General features: G+C 46.9%; 1 protein-coding gene across 1 annotated transcript in view; it reads right to left on the minus strand.

The window, feature by feature from the left end:
* The window catches only part of glceb (glucuronic acid epimerase b), a 78755-nt gene that overhangs the window by 33382 nt on the left and 21402 nt on the right, over nt 1-23971 (minus strand). Inside the window, exon 2 of the mRNA XM_046348940.1 lies at nt 7193-7286. The gene's annotated coding sequence lies outside the window, so the exon portion shown is untranslated. The remainder of the gene's footprint in view (nt 1-7192; nt 7287-23971) is intronic.

Genomic DNA, 23971 nt, shown 5'->3' on the forward strand with positions numbered 1-23971 from the left:
ACTGTAAACACAGAAGCCATGAGGAGGGAGGTCTCAGAGTTCCAATTGCTCGCAGCTTCTCCGGTCATCACTCATAGGCCAGCTCCGATGACAGGAGTTCGCTCATTGGCTGAATGCTGGCAGCAGCTGCACTGCATTGTTAACGTGTCAGAAATCTCTGGATGCAATAACAGCTGCTTCACAACTACCCAGGATACACCGTGCTCAAGAGTATCTCATTCTGCCTTGGAACGTCAACAGACTGCCAACATACCAGCTGGCCAGTTAGTTTAATGTGCATGTATAATAAGAGGGGGGATACTTTAACCCTTCACACAACAGCAAGAAGACAGAAAATGATTGGCTACTTAGTTACAGTACGCCAGCTAAAGCCAATCTCCTACTACAAGTTCTGTTTATTATGACGAGACCGAGGAAAGAGCAAAACAAGTGGGCCTAACATTGTTCTTCAAATGTGAGCATAGGGTTTGTGTTGTTTTCCTGATAACATAAGGAGGGATGAGGAAGCACATCCTGCAGTATTTAGGTTCATTTTCCTGTCATTGTCTTTTTACCCGTTTAGGCAAAAGCATTCATGTCCTACGACCTTTGCCTCCATACCAAAACCACCATCTGCAGTACACAAAGGGTGCTAGTGAGGATTATTCAGCACTAAGACTATTGGAACCCCATCTCACAAGCACCTGAAGGTATGTTTTCATTGGTATGTTTAGGCTATATCAAGTGTGTGTGAATACCAAGAGGGTGGAAAAACAATACTCATGCCAGCAGACCTTTTTAATGGCAGTCCTCTGGAAGTTCTGGACTTTCTCTAGCTACCTGCTTATCTCCCGGCTGGTTCCAGAGCAGAATAAACCCTTCAAGACAGCCCACCGTAGCAGCAGAGCCCTGGGCTGGGCAGACCACTGTAGCACCAGAGCCCTGGGTTGGGCAGACCACTGTAGCACCAGAGCCCTGGGTTGGGCAGACCACTGTAGCACCAGAGCCCTGGGTTGGGCAGACCACTGGGTTGGGCAGACCACTGTAGCACCAGAGCCCTGGGTTGGGCAGACCACTGCACCAGAGCCCTGGGTTGGGCAGACCACTGTAGCACCAGAGCCCTGGGTTGGGCAGACCACTGTAGCAGAGGGTTGGGCAGACCCTGGGTTGGGCAGACCACTGTAGCAGCCCTGGGTTGGGCAGACCACTGTAGCCCTGGGTTGGGCAGACCACTGTAGCACCAGAGCCCTGGGTTGGGCAGACCACTGTAGCACCAGAGCCCTGGGTTGGGCAGACCACTGTAGCAGCAGAGCCCTGGGTTGGGCAGACCACTGTAGCACCAGAGCCCTGGGTTGGGCAGACAGCAGAGCCCTGGGTTGGGCAGACCACTGTAGCACAGAGCCCTGGGTTGGGCAGACCACTGTAGCACCAGAGCCCTGGGTTGGGCAGACCACTGTAGCACCAGAGCCCTGGGTTGGGCAGACCACTGCAGAGAGCCCTGGGTTGGGCAGACCACTGGGCAGACCACTGTAGCAGCAGAGCCCTGGGACCACTGTTGGGCAGACCACTGTAGCAGCAGAGCCCTGGGTTGGGCAGACCACTGTAGCAGCAGAGCCCTGGGTTGGGCAGACCACTGTAGCAGCAGAGCCCTGGGTTGGGCAGACCACTGTAGCAGCAGAGCCCTGGGTTGGGCAGACCACTGTAGCAGCAGAGCCCTGGGTTGGGCAGACCACTGTAGCAGAGCCCTGGGTTGGGCAGACCACTGTAGCAGCAGAGCCCTGGGTTGGGCAGACCACTGTAGCAGCAGAGCCCCGGGTTGGGCAGACCACTGTAGCACCAGAGCCCCGGGTTGGGCAGACCACTGTAGCACCAGAGCCCCGGGTTGGGCAGACCACTGTAGCACCAGAGCCCCGGGTTGGGCAGACCACTGTAGCACCAGAGCCCCGGGTTGGGCAGACCACTGCACCAGAGCCCTGGGTTGGGCAGACCACTGTAGCACCAGAGCCCTGGGTTGGGCAGACCACTGTAGCAGCAGAGCCCTGGGTTGGGCAGACCACTGTAGCACCAGAGCAGAGCCCCTGGGTTGGGCAGACCACTGTAGCACCAGAGCCCCTGGGTTGGGCAGACCACTGTAGCAGCAGAGCCCTGGGTTGGGCAGACCACTGGCACCCCTGGGTTGGGTTGGGCAGACCACTGTAGCACCAGAGCCCTGGGTTGGGCAGACCACTGTAGCACCAGAGCCCTGGGTTGGGCAGACAGACACAGAGCCCTGGGTTGGGCAGACCACTGCAGCACCAGAGCCCTGGGTTGGGCAGACCACTGTAGCACCAGAGCCCTGGGTTGGGCAGACCACTGTAGCACCAGAGCCCTGGGTTGGGCAGACCACTGTAGCACCAGAGCCCTGGGTTGGGCAGACCACTGCCCAGAGCCCTGGGTTGGGCAGACCACTGTAGCACCAGAGCCCTGGGTTGGGCAGACCACTGTAGCACCAGAGCCCTGGGTTGGGCAGACCACTGTAGCACCAGAGCCCTGGGTTGGGCAGACCACTGTAGCACCAGAGCCCTGGGTTGGGCAGACCACTGTAGCACCAGAGCCCTGGGTTGGGCAGACCACTGTAGCACCAGAGCCCTGGGTTGGGCCCTGGGTTGGGCAGACCACTGTAGCACCAGAGCCCTGGGTTGGGCAGACCACTGTAGCACAGAGCCCTGGGTAGACCACTGTACAGCCAGAGCCCTGCAGAGCCCCACTGGGTTGGGCAGACCACTGTAGCAGCAGAGCCCTGGGTTGGGCAGACCACTGTAGCAGCAGAGCCCTGGGTTGAGCAGGCTGTTGTTTTTATCCCTCTGCTGTTTTCTGGTGGGGGAAAAATGTAACAGCCATCATTGCGATAACGCCTCAGCGCTGGTGAGCTGCCCTTGGGGAGGTATCGGAGCAGAAGTCCCCGTGTTTGTGCAACCAGGTGTTCCTGCCCCAACTACACACTCATGACATTTTCAGTGGTCTCTGGGTGAATTCAGGCAGGGGCTCAGACTGCTGTAAATAAGCTCTGGCTGACTGGAGCTCAGGGGCCTGTTAACTCCTACTGTGTCGGAGACGAGAAGGGTGTCCGTGTGTCTGTGTCTGTGTGTGTGTGAGGCAGCTCGTTAGAAAAGACAAACACGCCTCCCATAAAACGTGCTCCTCTGTAGGTCGTCTCACTCCTCTTCATCAGTTAATGCATGGCTCACTCAGTATCATTTAGGCGTTGACAGCATCACTACCAAGGTTGAGGCCAAATTCTCCCTTGGTGGTGCCTCAACACAAGGGAAGCGACCGCAGCTCAGCTTCAATAAGTCACACTGATGACTGAGTATTAATATGCACCACAGTGCATGTACCATCCACAACATATTCAAATGTCTGTTCTGTAATCGTGGTAACACCCCTACACATTGCCCTTTCAAGTCTTCAGATGCCTGCTGCTGCCTGGGCGTAAGAACACACCGTCACAGCGAGTTGTATCTCAGAGGAGAGGAGTAGAGAAGGAGAGGGTGTCAGGGGGAGAGAGCTAGCCCTTTATCACATATTAAAACACATCTTCTGTTAGCAATGAGTTCACATTCTGCCCCAAAACACCTGTTCCATCACCTGCCAGTCACAGAGGCAGGTGTCTCCCAATCAGACGTTGGCACACGAAAGCAAACCTGGTGCGATCTTCACTAAAGGATGCCAGTCCTCTGGGTGGAAAGGTTGTGTCTGACACTGACTGGATATAGATCATCTTGCAGAGAAGGAGATCATCCTGCAACTACACCTTGTGAAATAATGATATTAATAAATGAATGAATCAGAGTGCAAAGGGAGTCACCAACAGAGTCAGTGGTGAGCTACGTTCACCATTCTAACATGTTAGTCATCATATTTTAACAAATATTTCAAGTTTAGAAAATAGATTTGGCAAAGCAGAAGCTCTATTTTAAAAAATTAACGTTTTTAAGAGTCCAACCTCAAGGCCAAACAGTTTTTCCAGCCAGAGTAGTGTGTGTCTCCATTTACCATTTCACCAGGCCTCTCAGGGGAGTAGCAGGACTTCCAGCAGCTCGATACCCTGCTGGCCTCCAGCCTTGTTAATCATGCATGGGTGTGGATGCCCTCGCCACTCCAATAGTGCCCAGCAGACCTCACTTTGGACTACAGTAAGAGTCTTATTCAAATCAATCAAAACTCCTATCCAGATGTTTGCAGTGGAAAACAGAATAGCTTATAGGCTATTCTAGTCTAACCCTGTGAGAATGTGTATTTGGATTAATACAGGGTTTTAAAAGGAGTTTACTGTGTGAGAACTCCAAGACGATATTCTTCAGACCTCTAACGACCCAGAGAGTCGTATGGGCGTTTACAAATGTAGAAAATGAAAGAAAGTTGTAACTAATTATTGAAAAAAATGATGCCCGTTTCAAGGCCAGGTAAAGGCTGAGATATCTACATGTAGGATTTATCCTCTAAAGCTGGGCCTATATAATTGAGTAAAGACGTGTTCTGCTGATTTTAGCTGAGGAAGGTCTGTACCAGCCAGCCGGTGTTCACCGTCTGTGCCCTGATAACACAAGACTTAAGCACCAGGTCTTTCTTACCTGGCATTGGCCCTGCATTCCACTGGGCTTCTCTATTACATTCCGTTTGTTGAATCACCATAGCAAACACACTGAGCTAACAAATTGACTTCGATGTGGCCAACAAAGAAGTAATTTCACATTAGTGCTGCACATTGAAACATTGTTTATATCTCTCAGAGCAGGCAGAGAATGGAGGAAATTGCTTTGAAGTGAATGTCTCGGTCCAACTCGTCGCTAGTCCAGGGATTAGGCAGGTTATTACCAGAAAGCGTACAATATTAGAGACCTACAGGGGGGATTAAACACGCTCCTAATCAACTGGAGAAGAGACAGAAAAATAACCACTCTTCAATGCCATTACTGTGACCTTTGCACATCATTTATAAGCAGTGCACAACAACAAGTAGCCTCTGTAGCAGCATAACAGAATATGATTCAGGGACGGAGCAGGACATGGGATCCTTCAACAGTAAGGCTTACATGTAGCCTTGTAGCAGCATAACAGAATATGATTCAGGGACAGAGCAGGACATGGGATCCTTCCACAGTAAGGCTTACATGGTTAAAACCTCATGACATAGCAGGGTTACAGGTATTGGGACCTTGAACATGTGACATATCCCCTCCGGGCGAGTCTTTTGCAGGAAGAGGTGGCATAAAAAAGCAATCCGTGGGGCTGTAGGGGACACAGCTTTGATCAGCGTCTGTGAACCTACCCAAGTCCTGTCCTCTCGCTCCATGCAGACTTCCAATTACCAGCCTGATACAGGCTAATGAATCCAGAGCACGTTCAAAGACTTCTCCTTTCCTTTTGCTATCAACCTGATACGGTTTGGGTTTAGGGAAATCCGGCACAGCTCTGCTTGCTCAATTAAGATCAGGTCAGATTGGGTCAGCATTAATGCAGTTCTATGATTCCAAAGTAAGTTACTGTTGGGAAATGACAGGTACAGGGCCTTCGGGAAGTATTTCACACCCCTAGACTTTGTCCACATTGGTGGTAGAGCCTGAATTTAAAATGGATTCAAATTAGACTGTCGCTGGCCTACACACAATACCCTATAATGTGGAACTATGTTTTTAGAAAGGTTTACAAATTAATACAAAAAGCTGAAATGTCTTGAGTCAATAAGTACTCATCCCCTTTGTTATGGCAAGCATGAATCAGTTCAGGAGTAAACACTTGTCAAGTTGCAATAATAGTGTCTAACATGATTGTTTAATGACTACCTCATCTCTGTAACCCACACATACAGATAATTGTAAGGTCCCTCAGTCGAGAAGTGAATTTCTAACACAAATTCAACCACAAAGACCAGGGAGGTTTTCCAATGTCTGACCAAGAAGGGCATTGAATATATCTCTTTGAGAATGGAGAAGTTGTTAATTACACTTGGATGGTGTATCAATGCACCCAGTCACTACAAAGATACAGACTCCCTTCCAAACTCAGTTGTTGGAGAGGAAGGAAACCGCTCAGGGATTTCACCATGAGGGCAATGGTGACTTTAAAACAGCTACAGATTTTAATTGATGTGACAGGAGAAAACTGAGGATGGATCAACATTGTAGTTTCTCCACAATACTAACCTAATTGACAGAGTGAAAATGAAGCCAGTACAGAATAAAAATATTCCAAAACATGCATCCTGTTTCCAACGAGGCACTAAAGTAAAACTGCTAAAAATGTGGCAAAGAAATTAACTTGCTTTCCTGAATACAAAGCGTTATGTTTGGAGCAAACCCAACACTACACATTACTGAGTACCACTCTTCCTATTTTCAAGCAGGTGGTCCCTGCATCATAGGTATGCTGGTCATTGGCAAGGACTAGGGAGTTTTTTTTATTTTAAAAAATGGAATAAAGCTAAGCACATGCAAAATCCTAGAGGAAAACCTTGATGACTTGGAGAAGATTTACAAAGAGGAGTGGGACAAAATCCCTCCTGAGATGTGTGCAAACCTGGTGGCCAACTACAAGAAACATCTGACCTCTGATTGCCAACAAGGGTTTTGCCACCAAGTACTAAGTCATGTTTTGCAGAGGGGTCAAATACTTATTTCCCTCATTAAAATGCAAATCAATGTATACAATTTTTTACATGAGTTTTTCTCAATTTTTTTGTTGTTATTCTGTCTCTCACTGTTCAAATAAACCTACCATTAAAATTATAGATTGATCATTTCTTTGTCAGTGGGCAAACGTACAAAATCAGCAGGGGATCAAATACTTGTTTCCCTCACTGTATATATCAAGACCTAAAAATGGTTGTCTAGTAATAATGAACAACTTATTTGACAGAACTTATAGAATTATAAAAAATAAAAATAGGCAAATGTTCCACAATCCATGTGTGGAAAGCTCTTATAGACTTACCCAGAAAGACTCAGAGCTGTAGTCGCTGCCAAAGGGGATTCTGACATGTATTGACTCAGGGGTGTGAATACTTATGTAAATGAGCTACTTCTGTAATTTTCTAAAATCATGTTTGCTCTTTGTCATTCTGGGGTAGTGTGTGTAGATGGGTGAGGAGAAAAATACATTTTGAAATCAGGCTGTAACAACATGTGGAATAAGTCAAGTGGTATGAATACTTTAAGACACTGTAGGTACTCACCCTAATCCATTCAGCAGAAAACAGCCAACGGATCAGTCATGTCCCCGGCTACAGGTTCCCCTGGATCTAGTTCATCTGGCCGACTCCTCACCACCTGCAACAAAAACATCACATTCCATTACAATGACGAGCAGTGTGAACACTTCAAATGTTCACTTTTAAATGAAATTGGGATCCGTAACATTACGACAAATCCCAGTACGCAGAAAGTAAACAGCATAGTGGGTCAATTTCCACAAGAACTAAGAGCGTTGAAGCGCGAGGCTCATCTTCTTCAAATGCTGACGCTCCAGATTCTCAACTAGTCTAAAGAAGGCCAGTTTTATTGCTTCTTTAATCAGAACAGTTTTCAGCTGTGCTAACAATTGCAAAATGGTTTTCTAATGATCCATTAGCCTTTAAAATGATACCCTTGGATTAGGTAACATGCCATTGGAACACAGGACTGATGGTTGCTGATAATTGGCCTCCGTACACTTATGTAGATATTCCATAGAAAATCTGCCGTTTCCGGCTACAATAGTAATTAACAACATTAACAATGTCCACGCTGTATTTCTGATCAATTTAATGTTATTTTAAAATGGTCAAAAAACATGATTTTGAAAGAAAAGCACAAGGACATTTCTAAGTGACCCCAAACTGTTGAACGGTAGTGTAGTTGAGAAGGAAATGCTAATTATGTGAGGTGGAATTGAAGTACAGTAATGGTAGTACAAGTATTATTTACAATGCTTAACCATCTGAAAAGGCATTGTGAATTTTATCACATTTTTATTTAACCTTGATTTAACTGGGCAAGTCAGTAAACAAATTATTATTTACAATGACGGACTACTCTGGCCAAACCCCGACGACGCTGGGCCAATTGTGCGGCACCCTATGGAACTCCCAATCACAGCCGGATGTGATACAGCCTGGATTCGAACCAGGTACTATAGTGACGCTTCATGCACTGAGATGCAGTGACTTAGACCGCTGCACCACTCGGGAGCTTATAGGTTTAACAGAAAGCAGATGTTTTGTGTTTTTTCAACATTAAGAAAATGTTTCAGTTTGTCACATCGCTAACAGTGACTACCTACCGACGAGGATGACTTACTACATTTAGGCCTAAAACTCCAGGAAAGAAGTTACATATGATCACATTCTAATAAGGTTAACATTTTGGATGAGTTACCAGGCAGACATCTTTGGTTGTTTCAAAAATGGTCCCTAACAACATGAAAGCATAATGACCTAACAACCAAGGGAGACAACAACAAGGCCTGTAGGGCAGATCATGTTGTGTGTGTTTGCTGGACGGAGACAAGCTGACTGAGCGGCAGCCATTTTGGACTTAGACCACTAACAGGGAACATCAAGAGTTCCCAGACCAAGACCGGGCTCTATCAGTGTCTGCCATCATCAGGCCTACATCGGGAGATCAGACAACTCCTGGGCAAACATGGTCAGAGAGAAATGTGTCTGTGGGAAGGAAGAGTCTTCTAGTACCCTGCTGATAGGGATGAAAGGCTGTGATGAGTTGTAGAAATGAGCACTTAAAAGAAACATGCAGGGATTATATCTCTGCAATCAAATTAGGCCAATCAAACAGCCAAGTCTCATCCTCTGGCGTCTGATGTTCATTGGACAAAAAGGCTTAGAAATATATCAGACAGAATCAGATATATTTGGAGAGAACATAAAGGTCACTCCGACATATGTATCCATACCATGAAAGTTCAACATGAAAGGCAGACTCCATGGAGGTGGAATTCACTGGTTAAATATAATCTGGAATATTGAAGCTCCATGTTCTCCTCCATTCAGATGCCTATTCGTCAAAGGTCAAATGTGCCCAAACTGTGCTGCATCAAATACAAATGATTCATTGTAAATCACTAAACACACCCTCTTTGGCTAATCCTGTACCGTTTGGTGGAACAAGATTACAGAGCCAAAATTGGCAGGATGTTGGTTCACTGCAGCAACCAGTGGCACGGATACAAATTGTATGCAAATTGTGGGTCATAAACATGCTGCGATTAAGACGTTCAGGCAACAAAATCTCTGGAATAATAGGCTATGGGTAATCTTAGCGAGATCAGCTTTCATCAGAGCATGAGAATTTATCTGGATATTTATAACATGATCCTCATGCTGAGGCTATCCTCCTAATCCAATAAGTATTGACGTCCATCTTCCTTCTTACTGAAATCAGTACTATTAACTGTGCCCGGGCATTTAGCCTATATTAATTGTAATTTGTCAAATCAGACGATAATATCTAATTGTTCACAACAGGGTTTGTTACAAGGTTCAACATCACACTTCAAGATTTGCAGGGTGAACGATGTTAACGTTGGCCTTGTTTACAGGAGAATTGATCAGGCAGTAATCAGATCACGCTGCACTTTCCCTTTGTTGGAGGTTTCAAGACACATTCCTTTAACAGGCGTAATGTTTCTTGAAGTAAATTACGATTGATCGCTCTTCCACAGCCTTTTCAGTCACACGGTTTGAGGGAAAGCAAAAATGATTGCCGTAATGCTTTTTGACCAGGGGTAAATGATGGTCTTACATCAATAGCCAATGACTTAAGGCTCTGAATGGCCCATAAATGATGCTGAGGAAACAAACACATATTTGTAATTGCAACCATGATGAATTTACAGGCGTCTCAACCACTAGGTCATTAATGTACTGCCAATCCATCATGAGCAATGTGTAGAAAGTGACAGGGATACTTCACCCTGCAATTAACCGCGCCCCTATAACGTTGCTACAGCGGAGGCGGTAAGGGCTGTTAAATAGAAGATGGTGTTAAATCACAGCACAAAGACAGACGATCAATCTTTTATCAAAACGGGCTTATCGACAAAGCACTCAAATCAGGTATTAGAAAGTTTATAACCGCTGGTAACATACAAGCCCTGTTGTGGGCACGGTGTTAGATAGTGGAGATGCTTGAACAACAAAGAGACCATCTTCAGTCGAGGCTAAGATGGGGTGGAGCAGGAAGCTGGATGTTTGAACAACAAAGAGACCATCTTCAGTCGAGGCTAAGATGGGGTGGAGCAGGAAGCTGGATGTTTGAACAACAAAGAGACCATCTTCAGTCGAGGCTAAGATGGGGTGGAGCAGGAACCTGGATGTTTGATTGGGGCTGAGCTGTGTGGGAGGATTTTTTGTAGAATTCCCCCAAATTATAATATTTAATTGCATTTGATCTATTGCTATTGATCGAGCCATCGGACCAGTGTACTGACACGCCAAGGACGCTAATAGAAGACAAAATCACACACAACAAATCTGGGCCAAGAGGCTGTTGAAGTCTTGACTGTGGCAAATATACCTTGTGATTCTAAATCATATGACTCAGAATTACATCTCCATGCATTTAGTGTTGGTTTAATACAGAAGCTAAATCTGTCTTGGTAATTAAACAGCACAATGCTGTACTATCATGCACCTGGTCATGTGACAGGTCAGGCCTGGTTTGACAGGTCATGTGACGCAGGCCTGGTTTGACAGGTCATGTGACGCAGGCCTGGTTTGACAGGTCATGTGACGCAGGCCTGGTTTGACAGGTCATGTGACGCAGGCCTGGTTTGACAGGTCTGGGTGGTGAAGGCCATTTAGAGATGCTACTAATATCAAATAAAAACCCCATGGCCACCTTGAAGGTGACAGGCATGATAAAGCACTATGCATCTTTTATGACCCACATTGCAACAGGGAACCTCAAAACCCTGTTAGACTGAAGAGGAGGCACTAGAGGCAGGGTATGAGTGGCCAGCTGAACACAGCTTCAAGATACTAGTCACCTGAAATGAAGTAGGATAACAGAGCAGTGGTCTTCCAAGTGGCTACGATAAGAAAAATAGCACTTACAATAACCTTTAGGGGGAAAAAAAACAACTATTCTGCACTCAACGAGGGCAATTTAACATTGCTATTCTCTTAAAACCATGTGTAGTCCATTTTATAAATAGGGATAATAGATTAAAATAGTTTTTTAAATCCCTTTGATTTCAGAAAACATGTTGGCAAGCAAAATGGTCAAATCAATATTCCACAGCAATATGGAAATCTCTACTCCTACAGGGCTAGACAGCTGTAATCGTAGCCAAGAAGCAAGGAGATAAATGAAAATGAGTAAAGTAAACTACACAGCTAGCAGCTCAGCCTTCCGAGCACTCCCTGAGCAGAAAGCAGCTCAGCCTTCCGACTCCCTGAGCAGAAAGCAGCTCAGCCTTCCGACTCCCTGAGCAGAAAGCAGCTCAGCCTTCCGACTCCCAGAAAGCAGCTGAGCAGAAAGCAGCTCAGCCTTCCGACTCCCTGAGCAGAAAGCAGGTGTTTGTTGTGCGTCACTCCCCCTCTCTCCAGGCACCAACGTGGCACTCTCCCTCTAGATGTGTCCCTCGTCTTTCCCACAGGAATGAACATCTGGACACAGCCAGGCCACATACGGCCACTTCCTCACACACATACAAAGGTGAGGAAAAAAAGGCATGCAAGCCTTCGTAACAAACCATTCCTAAGCCTTGGGATGTGTAATGTTTAAGAAGCTGAATGGTTGTTCAACATGATCCAGGGATCTCAGTTCCTGCAGAGAGGTAGCTTAGCACATCTCTGGACTATAATCTTTACCGTGACAATTATCATAGCCTTCATCAAGTGTCCTTTCATCTGACACTTCAAAGCAGGGGGTTGACACCTTGCACACATGCAATGACTCAACCAGGCTCTAACCTACCCTTCACTTTGTACATGGTGTAAAGAGGGGGGGGTCTATTACATTAAGGATCCTCACATTAAGTGTTGTTCACATTGGCAGTTTGAAATGACTCAAATCCCCAAAAATTGCATCTCTGATTGAAATCTGTTCTTTTTCCTGCAGTCTGAACTAGAGGTCGACCGATTATGATTTTTCAACGGCGATAACGATACCGATTATTGGAGGACCAAAAAGGTCTCTACCGATTAATCGGCTGATTTAAAAAAACAAATTTGTAATAATGACAATTACAACAATACTGAATGAACACTTATTTTAGCTTAATATAATACATCAATAAAATCAATTTAGCCTCAAGTAGATAATGAAACATGTTCAATTTGGTTTAAATAATGCAAAAACAAAGTGTTGGCGAAGAAAGTAAAAGTGCAATATGTGCCATGTAAGAAAGCTAACGTTTCAGTTCCTTGCTCAGAACATGAGAACATACGAAAGCTGGTGGTTCCTTTTAACATGAGTCTTCAATATTCCCGGGTAAGAAGTTTTAGGTTGTAGTTCTTATAGGAATTATAGGACTATTTCCCTCTATACCATTTGTATTTCATTAACATTTGACTATTGGATGCTCTTATAGGTAAGGTGGCACTTTAGTATTGCCAGTGTAACAGTATAGCTTCCGTCTCTCTCCTTGCTCCTCCCTGGGCTCGAACAAGCAACAGCCACCTTCGAAGCAGCATTACCCATGCAGAACAAGGGAAACAACCACCCCAAGGCTCATAGCGAGTGAATTTTGAAACGCTATTAGCACGCACTAACTAGCGAGCCATTTCACTTCGGTTACACCAGCCTCATCTCGGGAGTTGATAGGTTTGAAGTCAAGCAGTGAAATGCTTGACGCACAACAAAGAGCTGCTGGCAAAACGCAAGAAAGTGCTGTTTGAATGAATGTTTACGCGCCAGCTTCTGCCTACCACCGCTCAGTCAGATACTTAGATACTTGTATGCTCAGTCAGATTATATGCAACACAGGACACGCTAGATAATATCTAGTAATATCATCAACCATGTGTAGTTAACTAGTGATTATGATTGATTGTTTTTTACAAGATAAGTTTAATGCTAGCTAGCAACTTACCTTGGCTTACTGCATTCGCGTAACAGGCAGTCTCCTTGTGGAGTGCAACAAGAGAGAGGCAGGTGGTATTGCGTTGGACTAGTTAACTAAGGTTGCAAGATTGAATCACTCATGCTGACAAGGTGAAAATCTGTCGTTCTGCCCCTGAACGAGGCAGTTAACCCACAGTTCCTAGGCCGTCATTGAAAATAAGAATGCGTTCTTAACTGACTTGCCTAGTTAAATAAAAGTTGTAAAAAAAATACATTTAAATAAAAACAAATAAATAAAAAAAGGTGTCCAAAAATACCGATTTCCGATTGTTATGGAAACTTGAAAATCGGCCCTAATTAAAATCGGCCATTCCGATTAATCGGTCAACCTCTAGTCTGAAACTACAGCCAAAAAAGCACATGGAATCTAATATTTCATGCCACATTTCAAGCCACCTTCATAGCCTACACCACTGCACACACACCCGGCGTTACTGTGACAACTAACTTGGCCATGTCATCTAATGACTGCTGTCTGAACACATACAAATCCTATTTGGTAACTTCTAACTTCCGGTTTGGACAGTCAGTATTCCATAACTAATTTGAGCATTCAAGCCTTGTTCACACTGCAGGTCTAAGTATGATGTTACTGCATTGTAAATTCAGGACACTCGTCCTTCCCTGGCGCTCTGAGCGAGCATCCATCAGGACTTCTACTCAGGGTGTGTGTGGGCCTGTGATGGTCCATCTGCTCTGCAGTCATAACACTCATGGGCTTGATAGCTGGCTAATCATTAACTAATCATGCCATGGACATTAATAGTGGCAGGCTTAATTGGCCATCTGATACCCAGAGCAGTGTCCAGGAAACCGGAGTCGGTGAAACAAGACCTGAGACCTTATACGCACACGCATGCACACCAACCAATCACACAGCCAGCTCAGTTCTGATTCAGAACATAGATCCCTGAGTCAACCAGTCACACAGCCAGCTCAGTTCTGATTCAGAACATAGATCCCTGAGTGGGTTGAGCTGAAGATCTAAACAGAAGTTTTAGAGCGTCAGTAGACTCTTCAGTGACAGGAGTCCATCACATATTCTGAAGGAACGGACACTCCCATCATTGCACACCTTCCCATTTCAAGTGATTTGACTGTCATATTCATAGAAAAGCAAACACAAAAAGGAAAACAGCTGAGAAATTATACATAAAGCACGAAGACAGATCTATGACATTTACTGTGGAAAGTTGAAAGAACGAATCAAAGCAAAGTATTCCAGGGTCTGCTTCCTGTATCATGGAAGAAAAGACTGAGCTAAAACCTTGAAGCAATTAAGGTGTCAGCATGTTTAAGTTCGGCTGGCGGCTCACCGAACGTGTGCTCACATGCTCCCTTAAAAAGACCTTCTCCTAAAAAACAAGAAAACTATCTGAAATGGTACCGTTTGGCCATTCTGAGATGCTGTAGCGAGTACACTTCCTCAAAATAGTCTGAATTAATCTAAGATAACAAGAACTCTAATTTATGTTTTTGACGAGGAAATCTTAGTCACGCAACTTTACATTAAAGATGTTTGGTGCGGTATTTCAATTTTAAAAAGTTGAAAGAAAACTAGTCATCTCTCATTGAATGACAAAGACTACAGTGAAGAATCCCTACTGCTGACCAATCACCAACGAAGGGCGTAGACTTCAGTGAAGAATCCCTACTGCTGACCAATCACCAACGACGTAGACTTCAGTGAAGAATCCCTACTGCTGACCAATCACCAACGAAGGGGCGTAGACTTCAGTGAAGAATCCCTACTGCTGACCAATCACCAACGAAGGGGCGTAGACTTCAGTGAAGAATCCCTACTGCTGACCAATCACCAACGAAGGGGCGTAGACTTCAGTGAAGAATCCCTACTGCTGACCAATCACCAACGAAGGGGCGTAGACTTCAGTGAAGAATCCCTACTGCTGACCAATCACCAACGAAGGGGCGTAGACTTCAGTGAAGAATCCCTACTGCTGACCAATCACCAACGAAGGGGCGTAGACTTCAGTGAAGAATCCCTACTGCTGACCAATCACCAACGAAGGGGCGTAGACTTCAGTGAAGAATCCCTACTGCTGACCAATCACCAACGAAGGGGCGTAGACTTCAGCTACCAACGTCGCTACCAACGTCGTCTCCAGAAAAACAATGTGAACAACCTAACACAAACCTTACCGAAGTCGAAAACAAACACGTCCCAAAATGTCCTCATAATCTATTGAACCTCACCCCAACTGTTTTGGCTGGGGGACACGTGTGGACGCCTTCAGAGCTCCTTGATTCATTAGAATAATACAGTGTGGCTGCCTGTATGTTTGTGTAAACAAATACTAGGAAGGAATGAGTCTGTACACCATGTCAGACTCAACACTAATGTATATGAAGATCACAAGCTGCTTCCCTGACAACACTTCAAAAGGCTGAGGCAACAAAGCTGAATTCTAAATGAGCACAGAGAGAGAGAGCTGGAACACTGAACTACACAATATTTAATCTGGCATCCAATGAAGATGGAAAAGAAAGTGCCTCTTACCAGGCTAATTTCCATTCTGCATAAAATATTGCAGGTTAAATAATAGATGCACACTTGAAAGGGAAATGGAATCTCTCTCATTTCTGATTTATAACAGTGTCAGAAATGCTGCTCGTAAAATCAGGATGGACCAAGAACATCTTCATGCGGACCGGCAAATACAACATCACAAAGCAATATTTAGATTAGAATATGCAAGACAACTACACATGGGTGGGAAACGGAGACATTATTAAGACTCAGGTCTCCAATTTGGTTTGTATAGAGCAACGCAGCTTCTATTTATATCACAGCTGACAGGATTCTCTTCAGCAGTCTCTGGAAGCACACTGGGAGTATCACGCCAACACAATAACCCTGGCTGATGGGGATAATTAGGACCTAAATCCTGAGATGGCTACTGCAGAACTACACACCCCTAATATCCTGCTCTCCCCCCCCAATCCTGAAATCTCCAAACATGAGCGGAATCTTCACAGTGGATTTAGTGAACAAAGAGGGTTTCAGGAGCCCTGCTGAGACATGCGTTGTGGCTGTCACAAGCTCTCAGGGATATAGTCAGTATATTTCAGAGATTTTACCCAGGCTTTGCATATCATTTGGTGGTCCTCTCTCTCCACGAATGTGGCTCTGCCATGGTCCTCCGTCTCCTCCGTGGATTCCACCCCGATGGAAGCAGTTGTTTTATACCACTTCTCTGTTCTTCTCTACTCCTCCATCCCTTTCTCAGCTGGTGTCTTACTGTGAGTAGTACATCCTGTCCCTGTCACAATATCCCGCTGGCAGCATCACAAGTCATTGATCTATTTTAGACAAACAACACCCCCATACTGTGAAGACGATGACAGAGTAGGAATCCTTCACTGTTTCCCATTTACTCACAAAATGTGAACCGCGCTAGTGTGGGGTTAAAAGACAGATGAGTGAGAAGTGGCAGGCAGAGGCGATAAAACCAAAACAGGCTCTAGGGAGGCAGTGGGAGGCAGGGAGTGAGCGCTGAGCGACAGGGGAGACCAGGCTGCAGCTACTCTGTAAGTACCTCTCAGGCTCTCTGGCGCCAAACAAACAAGCAGGAGAGAAAGGCAGGGAGGGCAGGCTGCAGCTACTCTGTAAGTACCTCTCAGGCTCTCTGGCGCCAAACAAACAAGCAGGAGAGAAAGGCAGGGAGGGCAGGCTGCAGCTACTCTGTAAGTACCTCTCAGGCTCTCTGGCGCCAAACAAACAAGCAGGAGAGAAAGGCAGGGAGGGCAGGCTGCAGCTAGGCTGCTCTCTGGCGCCAAACAAACAAGCAGGAGAGAAAGGCAGGGAGGGCAGGCTGAGATGAGATGAGAGTAAATAAAACTGGACACAGTTTGACAGAGCTGCATAAACAACCCTAGAGGGCAGAGCCTCCCAGAGTGTCGTCTCTGAAGACTGAGTGTTCATATCCTGGATGAACTCAGAAAACATATCTTGAAATAGAAGATAAACAAGTAGGATACAGGTCCTAAACTGTCCACACACACACACACACACACACACACACACACACGCCTGTTTACAAAAACTCACAGCTCTGAATCCAGACGAAGTGTCAATGGTCGACGGAGTCTCAGCTAAACGTGTCCCTCCTGTCCGACTAGGGGGAACTTGTTGCACTGACACCCCTCCTCCTGCACTAAGAGGGGGGGCACTTCTAGGGACACTTATCAAGACAAGAGACTGGAGGACAATGACGCGAGTGTCTGTAGGGCGTGAGGCCGCAGTGCTGTCTGAGGAGAGCGACAGAGCTTTCTAGAAGCATTGCGACCCCGGTGTCTGAGAGGCTGAGACCAGCTGCCTCCGCATAAAGACAGGGCTCACATCCTCAGCACCTTGTTGGTTTTCTGAAAAGGCCACCAACTAGTTTGGAATATTAAACAGTTAAGCCTGTGGAAATCAAAAGGACTTGAAAAGAGAGTGAGGGCTTGAAAAAGCTTTTGGGTGATATCGCTCCATCTCTTCCTAGGCTTGCTGATATGACAGAGCCAACAAATTAAAAAGGCAGGGAAGAAAGGGCTCCCAAAACAGGAGGAGGATCATTCTTTGCCCATCTTATCCTGGCACATGATATTATTCCTCAATCAAAGGCTTGGCTTTTCAATATCAACAGTTCTGATTCAGAGAGAGAGAGAAGTGGTGGGAGAAAGAGTGAAACACAGACTGCCAGAGGAAGAGAGAGAGGGAAGTGGTGAGAGAAAGAGTGAAACAGACTGCCAGAGGAAGAGAGAGAGAGGGAAGTGGTGAGAGAAAGAGTGAAACACACTGCCAGAGGAAGAGAGAGAGAAGTGGTGGGAGAAAGAGTGAAACACACTGCCAGAGGAAGAGAGAGAGAGGGAAGTGGTGAGAGAAAGAGTGAAACAGACTGCCAGAGGAAGAGAGAGAGGGAAGTGGTGGGAGAAAGAGTGAAACACACTGCCAGAGGAAGAGAGAGAGAGGGAAGTGGTGGGAGAAAGAGTGAAACACACTGCCAGAGGAAGAGAGAGAGAGGGAAGTGGTGGGAGAAAGAGTGAAACAGACTGCCAGAGGAAGAGAGAGAGGGAAGTGGTGGGAGAAAGAGTGAAACACACTGCCAGAGGAAGAGAGAGAGAAGTGGTGGGAGAAAGAGTGAAACAGACTGCCAGAGGAAGAGGGAGAGAAGGAAGTGGTGGGAGAAAGAGTGAAACAGACTGCCAGAGGAAGAGAGAGAGGGGGAAGTGGTGGGAAAAAGAGTGAAACAGACTGCCAGAGGAAGAGGAAGAGAGTGGGAAGTGGTGGGAGAAAAAGTGAAACAGACTGCCAGAGGAAGAGGAAGAGTGAGGAAAGTGGTGGGAGAAAGAGTGAAACAGACTGCCAGAGGAAGAGGAAGAGAGAGGAAAGTGGTGGGAGAAAGAGTGAAACAGACTGCCAGAGGAAGAGGAAGAGAGTGGGAAGTGGTGGGAGAAAGAGTGAAACACAGACTGCCAGAGGAAGAGAGAGAAGGAAGTGGTAGGAGAAAGAGTGAAACAGACTGTCAGGGAGAGTGGAAGAGAGTGTGAAGTAGGACACAAGGAGGGGATTCAGGACATAGGTCATTCTCCTTCAATAGATCTGAGACATACTGCTTGACACTGATCTCCAGTATGAGGCCAGAATGTAATACTGAGAGCAATCTCCCTGACAGGAACCTCCTAATACAAGTCTTCAACTACAGCGTGGTGGGGCCCACATCAGAGTCAACTACAGCGTGGTGGGGCCCACATCAGAGTCAACTACAGCGTGGTGGGGCCCACATCAGAGTCAACTACAGCGTGGTGGGGCCCACATCAGAGTCAACTACAGCATGGTGTGTTGAGGCCCATATCAGACTCAACTACTGCAGGCTACACACTACTTCTACCAAGGCATGCTGAATACCAAATAGCTGTCCTTTTATTGTATTCCTAACCAAGCACTCCACCCTATATTCTAACCTTGAAGACAGAAAGGCGCCGGCCAGAGAGAGGAGGACGGAGATGGAGATATTGGCCTGTGAAAGGGAGGAGGGCAGAGAGAGGACGGAGAGGCGTCGGCCAGAGAGAGGAGGGCAGAGAGAGGAGGAGGGAGAGGCGTCGACCAGAGAGAGGAGGGCAGAGAGAGGAGGGAGAGGCGTCGGCCAGAGAGAGGAGGGCAGAGAGAGGAGGGAGAGGCGTCGGCCAGAGAGAGGAGGGCAGAGAGGAGGAGGGAGAGGCGTCGGCCAGAGAGAGGAGGAGGGAGAGGCGTCGACCAGAGAGAGGAGGAGGGAGAGGCGTCGGCCAGAGAGAGGAGGAGGGAGAGGCGTCGGCCAGAGAGAGGAGGAGGGAGAGGCGTCGGCCAGAGAGAGGACGGAGAGGCGTCGGCCAGAGAGAGGAGTGCAGAGAGAGGAGGAGGGAGAGGCGTCGACCAGAGAGAGGAGGGCAGAGAGGAGGGAGAGGCGTCGGCCAGAGAGAGGAGGAGGGAGAGGCGTCGACCAGAGAGAGGAGGAGGGAGAGGAGGGAGAGGCGTCGGCCAGAGAGAGGAGGAGGGAGAGGCGTCGACCAGAGAGAGGAGGAGGGAGAGGCGTCGACCAGAGAGAGGACAGACATGCCTCTTCACTCTGGGGGAACTGGAAGGTCAGGGGCCTGATGAAATGATTAGATCAACAATGATCAAGGCAGCAGAGATGACAGCGGCAGAGCACGGCCCTTTAAACAGAGTTTACAACTGGGACGGGTACCAAGGGTTTCCGTTGGGTGATGGCCTTAGCAAACATGTTGATTCAATAAGACTAACCCACTTGGATAACTAGTAGCACCTTAGATAAATGACTGTATTCAGTGCATGTGACTAATAAAAATGTGATATATAGCCCGTCTGTCTGACTTAGTACTTCTCATGTATCCTGTATTAACCTGGAACTTCTGCGAGGTTATCCACAGTTGAAAATAAACTAAGTAGACCTGAGCTCATAAGAAAAGCTCATTCAGAGTTCAATATGCAAGGCCCGTAATCTCACCATGCTTAGGAATTCTACAAAAATGTCAGTATTCACATGGGGGCTGGCCAGTAAAACGGTTCAATGTATCTGTAGATGAGTGAGCGAGAACAGAAAGGCCTGGGGGGGGTTTAAAAACCTGAGATGTACCCCTTCAAACTTCCCCTTGTGTACATAGCCTCAGTATTAGCTCTCTCACTTCTCAGAACATCACATTAAAAGCTAACACCTGCCTTGACACACACTGAACCCTTAAGCAACAGGCTGAATTTTTCAGATTCATAAACTCTCAGCTGAAAATCATATTTTCTCATCTCAAAAGGAGTGTGGTGGCAGGTAATGGTGTGAAACGAACAAATGATTAAAAAGTAAACCCTATCGTTTGAAAAATGACAAAAGCGGCGTGGTTTCACTTGGTGACAAATGTTTTTTTTACAAACAGGCGCCTACGGGGTTGGACATGATGCTGTGCCAGGTCATTTCCACACCACCTCCAGATGGGGAGGGGGGAGAGAGATGAGGATATTAGAGTCAAATCTGTCATCACTGACAGGGCTTTGTTTGAACTGGCTGGTTGGCAAGGGAGCAGTACAATGTTACCAGGGCTAGCTAGTCAGAGGGCAATAAGACAGAATGGAGAAGAGGAGAGGCAGAGATGAGAGGAGAGGCAGAGATGAGAGGAGAGATGAGAGGAGAGGCAGAGATGAGAGGAGAGGCAGAGATGAGAGGAGAGGCAGAGATGAGAGGAGAGGCAGAGATGAGAGGAGAGGCAGAGATGATGAGAGGAGAATGATCTTGTTGGTGAGGTGAGATGATATTTACTCAGCTGCTCCTCACATTAGGAGCTCTACAGAAAGTAGGGATTCACTGACTCTTTACTGCAGATGCACAGACCTACTGCAGATGCACAGACCTACTGCAGATGCACAGACCTACTGCAGATGCACAGACCTACTGCAGATGCACAGACCTCAGCAACGTTCATAAAGGAGGAAGATAGACCCCATAGACGTCACCAAACAGGTGAGATGCCCACATTTACTGTAGCACGTGACCATGACTCAAAATGACTGGCACAGGTTTTCTGAGTGCCACAGACGGGGATTATATAAAGCAGGAGGTACGATGTTATTAGAGATGACATATGGCAAGTTCTCACATGCCACATACATTGCAGAAATGGTGTGAGTAGAACACTCCCAAATACCTCCACTGGAAAGCAGGCCAGAAATTGCATGGGTCTGGATTTTCTGGCATATCGCCTCTAAAGCTCAGTAAACTCCAGCAGAATGCTTTTAGGGCGGAGGATTACATGAAATGAATAACTAAATATGGACTTCTAAAAACCTCTTGATAAATATTAATGGGGAAGAAGATCAAAAGTAGAAAAGCTGGGAGTCAATAATCACCCCAAAGCTTGTTGTTGTTGCCAAAGCTGCTACGACACCTAGCCTGCAGAAACTCTCAGAACTTTACCAACACACCACTACGACACCTAGCCTGCAGAAACACTCAGAACTTTACCAACACACCGCTACGACGCCTAGCAGAAACATTCTCAGAACTTTACCACCACACCACTACGACACCTAGCCTGCAGAAACTCTCAGAACTTTACCAGCACACTAGCTCTTCAATTACAGATGCTCTCTTTTCAAGCTCAACCTGGCCTGACCTCTACCTGGCACCGACCGCCTCCAACTGAAAACCTCTTAGTGAGGCTTCTGAGCGCCTCTGTGGCCATGTGGTGGTGGTGGTGGTGGGGGGGTCCCCTATGTTGGAATATTCCACTGAGGCAGAATGAAAGGTGCTGCAGTCTTGCTTTGGTGTGGAGAAGATGAAAGGGAGGTAGAGGATGAAGAGCCCAGCTTTCAGGGGTGACGTTACGTGGGTGGATCAGTCCTCAGTCATGGCGGTGAGGAGTGTTAAGATATGGCTGTGCTACAACCTGCCACTGAAAAGCTGGTTGTCATTTGCTACAATAAAAATGGTTGCTTCACCTTTGAAGGCTATTGTCATAACAACCTTGAAGGCTTTCGATCTAAAAGATAAAACGCATGAAATGAACATCTTGGTTCCAGCGAGACGTGTTCAAAGATCTCTCTTGATGTTCTTTGATGTGCAGCCTTGTAATTGAAAGCACATCCAAATATTTTCTCCTCAGTGGCAACAAGGTAACAATCATTAACAAGGTAACAAATGATCAGCTAGCCCTGGTGTTTCTCTTCCTCAAAGGAAGGGAGGGGCTGTATGCTACCGTTAGCCCACCCTGGCCGCTACCGTTAGCCCACCCTGGCCGCTACCGTTAGCCCACCCTGGCCGCTACCGTTAGCCCACCCTGGCCGCTACCGTTAGCCCACCCTGGCCGCTACCGTTAGCCCACCCTGGCCGCTACCGTTAGCCCACCCTGGCCGCTACCGTTAGCCCACCCTGGCCGCTACCGTTAGCCCACCCTGGCCGCTACCGTTAGCCCACCCTGGCCGCTACCGTTAGCCCACCCTGGCCGCTACCGTTAGCCCACCCTGGCCGCTGGCTTCACAACAAGTTACAGCCTATAACTAGCAATACAACATGCAATACAAGCAAGCACTTTCCAGGGTGTGTACACTCTGAACAGGCGCTCAAAGAAAACCTGCAATGGAGGAGAGATCACTTCCCTTCATGCTTTTATCTCTGGACTGTCAAGTTTACAAAGACCTACTTGGGGAAAAAGCCAACCAACTACTTTCTGTTTCTTCCAGAATAACACCAATAATGTTTGCCCTTCAAAAAATGCTTCCCCACTCCATTCTATTCTGTTCCTTGCAATAAACACCAACCATCCTTCCTTTAGAAGTCATTTATCAGAATAGTCCAATCTCAGGAGAGAGTTACATCATTTCAAATCAAATTGTGTTGGTCACATACACATGGTTAGCAGATACTATTGCGAGTGTAGCAAAATTCATGTGCTTCTAGTTCCGACAATGCAGCATAAAAGATTTCAAATAAAATAAATGAAATAGGAAACGTAGCACTGAGGACTAGAAGCGAGGCAGCCCTCTGTCAGCGCCATCTTTAGGTTGGATACATATTCTGAAGAAAACAAAGCTGTTATAGATCATTGGCCCGACTCCTCAGCACATGAGATCTGATAGTGGTGACAGGTCTTACATGGGGCCAATGGAGCTGAAGACATCACAGCATTTTGAGCAGTGTGAAGTGTGTGAAAACATCAAACGTGTGAGGTATGTGTGTGTGTACTGAATGTGCACTGTTTAATAGACAGGTTGGTTGTTTAGCAACACAACCAGACGGGTTAAGGGGGCCAAAATAGACGGGGGACAAACTAGACGGGGTAAGGGGCCAAACCAGACGGGGCCAAACCAGACGGGGGGGGCCAAACCAGACGGGTTAAGGGGGCCAAACCAGACGGGTTAAGGGGGCCAAACCAGACAGGGGCCAAACCAGACAGGTTAAGGGGGACCAAAAACCAGACGGGGGGGCCAAACTAGGGGCCAAACCAGACGGGTTAAGGGGGCCAAACCAGACGGGGGCCAAACCAGACAGGTTAAGGGGGCCAAACCAGACGGGGTAAGGGGGCTAAACTAGACAGGGGTTGAAACAGACGGGGACAACACAGACGGGTTAAGGGGGCTAAACTAGACGGGGTGACAAACCAGACGGGGCTAAACTAGACGGGTTAAGGGGGCTAAACCAGACGGGTTAAGGGGGCTAAACCAGACGGGGTGACAAACCAGACGGGTTAAGGGGGCCAAACCAGACGGGTTAAGGGGGCCAAACCAGACGGGTAAGGGGGCCAAACCAGACGGGTTACAAACCAGACGGGGCCAAACCAGACGGGGTGACAAACCAGACGGGGTGACAAACCAGACGGGGTAAGGGGGATGGGGTAAGGGGGCT

The sequence above is a fragment of the Oncorhynchus gorbuscha genome, linkage group LG05, assembly GCF_021184085.1.
Source record: "Oncorhynchus gorbuscha isolate QuinsamMale2020 ecotype Even-year linkage group LG05, OgorEven_v1.0, whole genome shotgun sequence".
NCBI classification, from domain to species: domain Eukaryota; kingdom Metazoa; phylum Chordata; class Actinopteri; order Salmoniformes; family Salmonidae; genus Oncorhynchus; species Oncorhynchus gorbuscha.